This window comes from Sapajus apella, unplaced genomic scaffold (assembly GCF_009761245.1).
Source record: "Sapajus apella isolate SASKATOON/1434 unplaced genomic scaffold, GSC_monkey_1.0 scaffold44, whole genome shotgun sequence".
NCBI classification, from domain to species: domain Eukaryota; kingdom Metazoa; phylum Chordata; class Mammalia; order Primates; family Cebidae; genus Sapajus; species Sapajus apella.
The window spans coordinates 16,516,512-16,527,545 of NW_022436984.1; the positions used below are offsets into that span (position 1 = coordinate 16,516,512).

The window sequence follows — 11,034 nt, forward strand, 5'->3', positions numbered from 1 at the left end:
TATCCTGTACCCCAAATGTCCAAGATGTTCCTGGACTAAAACTTCTCCCAACTGCCTCTGTAAGCTGCTGGGGGTGTGGGGAGCAGGAGTGGGAAAGCCAGGCAGTGCTTTTTTATATCAGACTAAAGAAATAGATCACCTAAAGGCTGGATTCTAGAAATCAAGATGTTAACTTGAATGCTGATGATGAGGATGACAATGACAGCAGCAGCAAAAACCACACTTGCCAGCATTCATCGAGCACAATCTATGCCCCAGCAACTATGCTAAATGCTCAACACACATTCCCTCATTTGACCCTCCGAACAATCTATACGGTAGGAAATGTTACTGTGCCCATTTATAGATGAGGAAGCTGAGGCTCGAAGGAGTTAAATGTCTCTGTGGAGACTCCAGCACCTGGCCCAGGGCCAACTCCAAACTTTAGCCTTACCTGCAAGCCACATGGTAAGACCCAGGGATGTTCCAGCCCAGTCGCAGTTCAGCAAGTGTACACAGGCATGTGTGCCCGTGCGCGCGCGCGCACACACACACACACACACACACACACACACACACACACACACACACTCTACTAGCAGGAGGGGCTGCCTGGGCAACAATTTCCTTGTGGAAAGTGCTAAAAAGGTCTTGACTGGCAGAGAGGCTTCTGCTTATTCATTCTCCTCCAAGGCCAATCCTTTCCTGGTCAGGTGTGGACCCCGGCAGAGCTCGTCTGCACAAGGCGGGTCTGTGAGATCTGGAGAGGGAGTTGCTCCATGTCCCCTTGTAACCAGAGACCAGGTTATCTCTGAGAGCTGAGAGGGTCTCTGCGGGCTCACTTTCCCCTGCCCTCCGTGTGGACCACTGCCCCAGGGAACCAGAGCCAGGCCCCTCATGGTACAAGAGGTATTCATACCGGGAGAGTGCCACCTCCGCTCTGCAGCCAAGAGCCCTGCGTCACCTGAGCCCACCCCAGAAGGACACAGAGACAGCCCCTGAAGAGCCCCCAGAGAGGCCCGTCTCAGGGTGACGAGCCTCTGGGACATTCTTAACCCCAACCAAAGTGGGACCACCCTGTGCAGCCTCCACCTCTGCATGGGGGCCTGGCTGACAGCTGCTCCCAGCTGGAAGTTCTTTACGCTCCCCCACCCAGTCAGTCCCCAGGAGACATGAAGGAAGCTTTGATGGAACCTATCAAAGCATTCTTGTTCTCACAGCTGTTTCCCGGAAGGGCAATTATAGCCACAATAACCCCACACATCTGGTGAAGGGGCCAAAAGCCACTACTCTACCCTCAGCTCTGCTGGAGGGGTCCCACCCATCAGCAGAGGGAAAAATGACCTGTGCCCATCTGAGACTCAGTTTTGGACCCTGGACCATTAAAACTGGAAGGGGCCAGCCATCCTATCCCCATTTTACAGATGAGTAAACTGAGGCCAAGCCACTCCCTGTTCCCAAAGAGCTCCCTACACAGAGCCCACTTCCCCATGGACTCTCTAGACCCTGGCTCCTCCTCTAGCCTAGGTGGGCCTCCACTTAGACAGACACTGCCAGGCCCGGAAGGGGCGTGGGAGGGACCTGGGACTGTGTCGGTCACTTGGAGGGAAGGCTCCTGCGCTGTCTCCTTTAGAGGGGTGAATGTTGCTCCTGCCTGAGCCATTGCCTCTTCTTGGCCACTATATTTATACCTCAATCTCTGAATGTATTTCAATCAGGATTTCTAACCTGGCACTGCTGGCATATCGGGCTAGAGGTGGGCTGGCCTGTGCACTGCAGGATGTTACAGCATCTGTGACCTCCACCCACTAGATGCCTCCCCAAGTTGTGACTATCAAAACTATCGCTAGACATTGACAAATGTCCCCTGGGGCAAAACTGTGCCCAGTTGACAATCACTGACTTAAATGAACATGTAGAGACCGTCCTGTGGGTCTTCCCAGGGGTGCAAGGAAGGAGGTGACATAGACCTTCCTTCCTGAGGCGTGCAGCATCTAGGCAGATAGGATAAACATACCTAGGACAAAGTGTGTCTCAGGAGATCTTGCAAAAGTCTAAAGCTGGGAAGAGCTACAGAGACTGAGATCCAGCCAGGGAGGCCACCTGGAGGAGATGGAATTCCACTGGGGACTTATGTAGGTAGTTGGAGGAGGAGGGATTTTGAGGGGAAAGTCTCAAAGACAGTAAGCAGAGCCCAGGATGTGGGGTGACTGGAAGAGCATCTGGGAGAGGATGGAGGTTGACCACCTCTGGCTGGATTTTAGTCGCGGGCCGGGGGCGCTGTCTGTTTGCCCCAGCTGCCTTCCTTCCGGAGCACATCCCAGAGCCCAGGGAGCAGGGAAGACACTGAGGAAGAAGGAGGGAAGGGGGATTGTGGGGCAGGGGGATAAGGGCAGATCTGAGATCCTGGAGGGCCAGTTAAGGGCTGGCTCCTCCCAGAATCCCCAGCACCCAACACAGAACCAGGCTAAGATAGAACTGAGATGATGAAGCCACTGACTGAGAAAAGGTCCAATGCAGGAGGAAGGCACCTGGGCTCCGGACGGCTAGAAGCTCCGCCATTGATGCCAGCGGGGGCCCAGCCCGAGGGACCTGACCAGCCCGCACCGGCCTGACTTCTCAGGGTCTGTCTTTGCCCAATGTTCCCGCCCCACCCCTCCACAGCCTACGTGGGATGGGAGTCGGGTGGCGGCAGCCCTAATCGAGGGGTGGATGCTGGTTTTGGAGCGGACCCCCAGCTCCCTGGCAGGCTGTTGACCTTCCTCCGCAGAAGGATTTCAGCAGGTTTCTCAGAGCAGAATGGTGCGCTCCTGGGCCTAGGGAACTGCCTTCTCAGACAAAAGCACTGGATCCCCACGCCCCATCTGGGCTCCCTGAGGCCTGGGTACACGTCCCTCCCCATGGGGCTCCCTGAAGCCTGGGTACACGTCTCTCCCCATGGGTATCCCTGAAGCCTGGGTACACGTCCCTCCCCATGGGGATCCCTGAAGCCTGGGTAAACGTCCCCTCCCCATGGGGCTCCCTGAGGGCAGGGGCTGCTCCTTCCCCGTGGTCGCTGCAGGGGGAAATGCCGTATGGGCTGGTGCTGCCCACAGGGAGCTTCTGGGCCAGCTCGCCAGCAGGGGGCGCTGTGGACTCAGACACACGGCTCTGGCCAGGGATGGGAGGCAGCTGGATGGGTGGGGATGTCTCCCTGCAGCTAGCTTCTCCTGTCACATCCCCCGCCCCAGCCAGGCTCGCCTGCCTGCCATACAGCGAGGTCTCCACCTCATCACAACTTACCGGCCCAGCCCCATTGTTCTCCCAGTCCTCTGGTTGAGGAAGCAAGAGAAGCAATTATTATCCCCATTTTGCAGATGAGGAGACTGAGGTCATTCAGATACCAGCAGAAAGGCAGAAGGGGCAGCAGCAGGGCGGAGTGAATAGCATCTGGGCTTTGGAGCTAGAAGCCACTGGTGTACTCTGTGTCACCTCAGCGGCTCAGTCCCCATGTGGTCGTGGCAACTTTTGGGGCCTTATTGAGCAAAGCCCTGCAGTTGCAGCCAGGGAGAGGAGTGTGGCAGCCCACACTGTCCTGTGCTGAGAACGAGTCTCACATTGGACCCTGCAGCTGGTGAGGACAGCACAAGGTCCTCAGAGGAAATGCTGCAGAGGGGAAGAAGTGGCCTTGCCCAAGCCCTCGTCTGGGTGGGGAGAGCAGATGGCCAGAATGGGGAAGAACAGGAACACTGTGCTGGAGAGCCCTGGTCCCTCTGCATGGTCTCCCAGGTCCTAGCAATTCATCACAACAGCAGGTGCCCTGTGCCACCCCTCACGGAGTGCCAGGCCCAACCACCCATCCTGGGAGGCAGGTTGTGTTACCCTCCCATGTGGCAGATGATGAAAGGAAGGCCTAGCAAGAGACAGTCACTTGTCCGAGGTCCCCAGTGGGAAGTGGGTAAAATGAGATACCCACACTCTGGTCTGCCTGGCGTGTAGTCACCACGTGGGGTTGGTAGGCTGCAGTCTAGGTAGAGAGAAGAGGGCCCTGTCTGTGGCCAGGGTCGGGGCTGAGTCTGTAGCTGGAGAGGCGCCCAGCAGCCTGAGCACAGGTCACAAGGCAGTTAGGCCCAGCTGTTTCCTGATGCACATGGTCTATGTCCAGCAGGGTCGGAGCATGAAGCTGGAGGGGCCGGCAGGAGTCACCAAGAGGGGAGGGCACCACGGCATCAGAAAAGAGCCCCCGGCAGCTGTGTGAGGATGGCCTTGGAGGCCTGATTTGTTCCACTGGCCATTCTTAAGGAAAGAGAAGAGGATCTACATTACTATAGAAACTGAGGAGTAGGGAGGAACAGGGAAGAGGGGATGAAGCCTCAAGACACCAAAGCGTTAGAACCCACCAGAGGAGAGGGTCAATGAGACACGCTGGACAGAAGGCAGGGGCCAGGGGTGGCTCAGCCTCTGGTGTGGGTGATGGGATGCGTGACTATGAGCTAAGATGTGGCATTCAAGTGGAGGAATGGGCCAGTGAGAGAAAGACAAGCTCGGTTTGGGATAAATGAGTGTAAGGTGTGTGGGGGCTATGGAAGTAGAAGGGAGCTTTGGGCTCAGAGTTAAAAAGGGAAAACAGGTCAAGCCAGGCATGGTGGCTCTTTGGGAGGCTGAGGCAGGAGGATCACCTGAGGGTAGGAGTTCAAGACCAACCTGGCCAACGTGGTAAAACCCCATCTCTACTAAAAATACAAAATTAGCTAGGCATGGTGGTACATACCTATAATCCCAGCTACTCAGGAGACTGAGGCACAAGAATCACTTGCACCCAGGAGGCAGAGCCGAGATCGCACCACTATACTCTGGTCTGGGTGACAGAGTAAGACTCTCTCAAAAAAAAAGAGGGATAAGGGCGCAAACTAGAGCTGAAGTCAGGCTGTACTCTCCCACTGAGGGAAGCAATCAGGGTTGACTAGAATTTGAGCTTAGTCTGCAATCAAGGAGGGAAGTACAACGTAAGAACACCCATTAAATCTGGTTAGGTTTTATTCCAGAAAGAGCCGAGGGTCTGAGCAGACCACAAGCCAAGTTCAGCAACGGTGCCAATCACTGTCAAGGCGTGCACTTCGATAGAAGCAGGAATAAGAACTCAACTCAGGACTTAAAGGGAGCCTAACAGACCTGAGGCCAGATGTCATCAACTGACCTGAAATCATTGAGGTGGGGTCTCTTTTCTGCAACTCTCCCTCTCCCCTTTCCCTTCTCTACAGGGCCCCAGCCTCTCAGTACACTTCCACACTTAATATCTCAATAGCTCCTCTACACAACAGGCGAGGAAACTGTCCAGTGAGAGTGGCGTGTGTGGGGATGCGCCCAGGGTTGTTCTGACCTCTCTCTGGCCCCCCACTCTCCAGAATGTTAGAACAGCATTCTGCAGCATTCCAGGACGTGGAGGCAGCAGCAGCATCTGTGTGCAGAGTAGCGGGGCCGACCTCTGATCCCCTTCCCAAGGGAAGAATGAGGTGGGGGTACTCGCCCTGCCCAGGGGTGCTTTCTGCACCAGGACTTATCAGCCCACGGGGTGATCAGCACGACATCAATGGTGGGGTTTTGGGGTTTTGTTTTTTTCTTTTTCCTTCTAAGGAACAATTTGTTTTGGTCAAATAACTAGAGTAAAGGTGACTGGTGTTTAGACAACTATTTCCCCAGCCTCTGGCAGTGCCACTGGAGGAAGTGTCCCCTGAGGGTCATAGGGGAAGCTGTCTGGCAGCTCCGAGCATTGCCCCTTGTCCCTGCCCAGCCCCACCTGCTTCCCCTCACTGCCTCCCTCGAATGCCAGGCTTGGGTAGCTTCCCACCACAGATGGAGGTCCAGCCCAGGACACCTGCGCTCAGCCCCTCCCTGGGCCCTCTCAGCCTCCCCCATCTGCTGCCCAGCTCCAATGGTGGGGAGGGGGTAGAGCAGGACAGTTTGGGGAGAGGAGCAAATTCCCTCCCCCATCCCACTGGGATGCAGAGGCGGAGACCAGGCTGAAATGGAACCACATGCATCTCCGGTCACTTCTGTCATTGCTATACTGACCATACCCATGTGCCACTGGGGCTGCAGGTTGGCACTGGGAGGGGTCAAGGTGAAGGGACGCAAGAGGGAATGCTAGGCTGCGGTGGGGAAGGGCTGGCCTGGGCTCCCAGGAGGTGAGGGGCTGAGTTCCAGGGCATGGTGGACCAGTAACAGAGGTGAGCACAAGGCCAGCAAGGCTGCCCCATCTGAGAAGCTCAGACAGCTGGGCCCACGCTACACAGAACTTAGGCTGGACTTGAGGGTGCGACCCCAGGATACACTTGGACACATAGCAGGGCAAGCAGCTTGGCATCCATCAAGGCCTCTGTCTGACAGGAAACCCCCTCTGCACAAGGAGAGAGGGGATGAGCACAGAGCAGGGGTGTCATGTGCTTCCCAGGACTTCACAGCAAAGAGCACCTCCTGGGAGGTAAACCGAGGCCCCTGCGTGCAAAGCAAGAAGCCAGGCCACGCCCCTTGGGGCTAAAGGCCAAGGAACTGAAGGTCCCAATTTACCTGCCCTGCTAGTTTCTGGCAAGAGACCTCCACCGCCTTCCCTTCCAGGATATGCCAGGCTGCAGGCTACAATGCCGAGAAGGAGAAGACGGAGGCGGTGGTGATGTCAACCGAGGAATTAAGTAAGCGGGGAGCTGATAACATCGTCCAGCCAGGCTCGCTGTGGGCAGGGTGACTCACTGAAGGCAGCCCGAGATCACCAGGTGACTGTTGTTGTGCCCAGCCTGTGGGGCCGGGGAGGAGGAAGGGGGCCAGGCCACCGGAGCTGTGACAAGTTCCTCACCGAGGCCCCTGTGCAGGGGACAGACTTCAGTACATGGTGTCCTCCACCTCCCAGCCGGGGCTGGCTCAGGAAACAGCCCTCCCTCCGCCTGCTGCGATTATCTTTGTCCACAGTGTTTGATGTGTGTTTGTGGGGTGTGTCGGGTGATTTTCCTGCCCACAGCTCGCTGGGCGCTCCAGGTACTAGATTGCTCGCAGCAGAGCAATCACCCACTCCCTGGTTGGACAACTGTCTGTGGAGACAACACCGGATGGCAAACTGCTAACCGCAACCACGTGGCATCCTCACACAGGGAACAGCCTGTTCCTCCCGCTACAGGCACCTGCAGACGTGCCCCACTCACAGCTCACTTCTCCCTCGGTCTCTGTTGACGGCATGGTCCTTTCCCACCCCCAGGAGCACCTTGGACTGTTGTCCAAGTTGAGAGCTGTCCAACTGCAGGGGGCACCATTCACTTGGCAGTCTCCGTGCCAGACGCTATGGCTGTCCACACTGGCCCTGCCCCTTCCCTTTTGTAAATTACTTCTCAGTTTCCTCCTCCACCAGAATCATCACACCAAAAACTTTCCCCCATGTATGCTTGCTTCTTGATCACCTGACACTCTCGTTCATTCATTCATTTCACAAAAAATTGCAGAGTTTGTGCAAGGTACTAGTATTCTAGGTAAGAGAACGAGACAGACCCTCCCCGAGCTCATGGAGTTCACATTCTAGCATGTGGGGGAAACAATGAATCAATAATTGGATACATAAAACTGCAAGTGACAGTAAGTGCCACGAAGAAAGCTAAAGCCTTCCTAGGGGTAGAGGGTGACAGTGCCCTACTTCAAGTAGGGCTTCCAGAAACGCTCCTCTCTGGGGAGGTGGCCTCTGAGTGGAGACCTGGAGGCAGCGAAGGAGGAAGGCTTCCCAGAAGAGCCGTTCCCATCGGCACCCAGTGCCAAAAGAAGGTTCTGTAAGCCATCCTGTTTCTGCTAGGAGCCTGTGGCGTGGCCTGGGGCGCTCAATTCCCAGCGCTGGATGTCCATTTCCTCCTTGACAAACAAGAGGCCTCATTGCAGTCTCTTTCATCACAAATGCACTCACCTGTCGGCTGGAGGAACCTCATGACAGAAATCTGGGTTGGAAGGCCAGCTCGGCCACCCACAAGCTGTGTCATCTGAAGCAGGCTATTCAGCCTCTCTGAGCCAGTTTGCTTTCCTATAAAATGTCAGGGAATTGTGGAGGATTAAATGAGGTTGTGGAACTGAAACCACCTGGCACATAATAGGTGCTTCATGAATATTTTCTAGGGCTGCACCTGGGCGAGGCGGAGCAATGTAGGGCCTGGAGTTGGGGGTGCGGTGAGGAGGTGTGGGTAAACGGCTTTCATGGGGAAGCCTGGAGAGGGCAGTGCTGACCCTGAGCTGCACAGCTCTGGTGGCTGCCCAGGTCTGCAGTGGCAGAGCCCAGGAGTTGGCCCAGGCTGGGATCCTGCCTCTACTTACCCAGGACCTGTGCGCTCTCCACGGACAGCAGCCAGAGGGGCAGGAAGAGAGCTGCAGTGGGGCCCCCAAGAACTGTCACTCCGTGGCCTGGCTTTCAACTTCCTCTGGGGCCCAAGCCACTCAGTTCAACCTCTCTTCCTTCCTCCTTCACTCAGCTGTTTGTAGTGAGGGCCAGCCACCCTCAGACTCCAGCCATGGTGCTCCCTCAGCTCCCAGAGCCCAAGGCAAGGAGGTGGAAGGTGAATCAGAGCCCACCCTGGTCAACAGGTCTTTCCTAACACCTGATGTGAGTGCAGGTGCTTTGACCCTGCTGGGAGCCCGAAGGAGCATGCAAGTGCTGAGCAGGTGCAGGGTCGGGCAATCACAGCAAGAGCAGTCATGATAACCAGGCTTCTTGGCTGCCAGGGGCCAGGCACATTGCGTCTAAGACCTCACTTAACGTTCATCCTGAGATGTGGGCGTTTTTGTCCCCTTTCATACTTGAGGAAACTGAGGCTTCAGAAAGTAGGGGTTGTGGAGCCGTGGGCGGCAGGGTTCATGGGCCTACTTCCCACCACAGAGGAGCCTTGCAAGGCAGAGGGGATCTGGAGAAACAGAGTGGAAAGGGTCTGGTGGGTGGACCAGCCTGAGGCTGTGGAAGGGCCTTGCAGGGGATTGCGGTCTCACAGATGCCTGCAGGCCCAGGTGTGGGGTCCCCAGCCCCACCCACAGCTGCTGTGTCACAACCCCTGGAGAGGCTAGGGACTCTGAGTCTCCAGCAAGCTCCCAGGTGACCTGGAAGCAGCTGGCTCAGTCTGGGAGGCCGGATCTGGGCTGTAAAACCCTGACAAAGCCATTTCTCAGATCCCGCTGACTGAGCCAGGAAATGATCATCATGGCAGCTAATATTTATGGACAACTTTCCCGCACATTAGGGGCTGTGCTAAGCACTTTGCACATATGAACCTACTTAACCCTCACAATAGTTCTGCGAGGGAGGGAACCTGGGCACAGAGAGGCTAAGTGACTTGCCGATCATACAGAGCTGGCATTGAACCTGGACATCTGGCTCAAGGCTTCACTCATCTCCCCACAAAGCAGGATGCTGGAGTAGGGAAGGCAGCAGGGCAAGACCTCGAGCACTGGGTTCAAGTGCAGGGCTGGACCTGGCAGGCCCTGGGCGGCAGCAGGTTTCTGAGCAGGGGCCCAGCAGGCTCCCCAGGACTGGCCACATGGTGTGTGCATGAGGGAACCCTGAGCAGACAAGGTTGACACCACTAAGGGCTGAATGTGGAACCTGTCCTGCAGGGATGTGGTTTTGACATGAGAAGGCAAAAGAAATAACGCTTCCCTCAAAGGACAGAACTGACAAACAAAGCTGGGCACCCATGCATCAGGCACAAACACTAAAGGTGGAAGTTCAGACGCTAGGAAGGGTGCCCGCACCACTTCCTCTGCCTCCCCTCTCTCCCTGCAGCAAGGCCTAGTACAGATAGGTGCACAGCTTCTGGGCCTGAGGTCTAAGGACAGCCAGCCTGGGGGACCACCTGTCTGTCCACATGTGTGTGCAAGGGGGTCTGGGGGAAGGGGCCTCTGTGTGCTTGCTTGCAGGGGGTACCTGTCTCCACCCCACCCCCCTGCTGCAGCCGCAGAGGACAGACACCCTGACTCTGATCTGTACCTCTGGGGCCTCAAAACCACAGGCACGTCAGCTGCGCGTGCAGAAGGATGAGGTAGGAGGTGGGGCTGCGGATGCAGGGTGCGCAGGTGTGCGCCAACATGCGTGTGCAGGGAGGGCACGCCACCCCAGGGAGGGGGGCAAGCGGGGTAGAGGGGTCCAGAGATCCAGTGGCTGCCCGGCTCCTCTCCCTCACCTGCCCCCGCCCCTGCCCCCAGTCTGAGGAGCAGCCATGGCTTTGAGGACCCCCTTCCTCCCTCAGGCTTCTCTCTGCTCTCAGCTCCAGTGCCAGAGACAACCAAAGGAAATGTCTATGGAGCACCTAAAATGGCCTGGCAAGTTCTGGGCATGTGGGAGACATCAGTGAGAAAAGGAAAGATTCCTGCCCTCGCTGGGCGTGGTGGCCCACACCTGTAATCCCAGCACTTTGGGAGGCCAAGGCGGGCAGATCACCTGAGGTCAGGAGTTTGAGACCAGCCTGGCCATCTTTACTAAAAATGCTAAAATTAGCTGGGTGTCGTGGCATCCACCTGTAGTCCCAGCTACTCGGGAGGCTGAAGCAGAAGAATCGCTTGAACCCAGGAGGCAGAGGTTGCAGTGAGCTGAGATCGCGCCATTACACTCCAGCCTGGGCAACAAGGGCGAAACTCCGTCTCAAAAAAAAAAAGAAAAAACTGTTCCTGCCCTTATGGGTCCCCATATTTTGTTGGGGAGTAGCAATAGGCAGAATAAATACATTCCTTTCTTCTTCTTTTTTTATGTGTTAATTTATTTATTTTTTGTGAGACAGGGTCTTCCTCTGTGGCCCAGGAGCACAGTGACACAGTCACAGCTCACTGCAGCCTCAAACCCCCATCCTCAAGTGATTCTCCCTACCTGAACCTCCCAAGTAGCTGGGACTACAGGTGTGTACCACCACACCTGCCTACTTTTCTTTTTCTTTTTTGTAGGGATGGGTCTTGCTGTTGATCCCAGGCTGGCCTCAAGGGATCCTCCTGCTTCAGCTTCCCAAAGTGCTGGGATCACAGATGTGAGCCACTGCGCCTGGCCTTACATTCTATCATCGTTATGTAGGCAGCGGG

At 56.1% G+C, this 11,034-nt stretch overlaps 1 long non-coding RNA gene across 1 annotated transcript; it reads right to left on the bottom strand.

The window, feature by feature from the left end:
- Positions 1-4,977: 4,977 nt before the first annotated feature.
- Positions 4,978-8,971, bottom strand: LOC116524242. The gene is made up of 3 exons (XR_004257235.1): positions 8,296-8,971; positions 7,895-8,008; positions 4,978-6,816 (listed from the first exon to the last, which is right to left on the bottom strand). It is a non-coding gene; the product is annotated as an uncharacterized LOC116524242 (long non-coding RNA).
- Between the last annotated feature and the right edge of the window lie 2,063 nt (positions 8,972-11,034).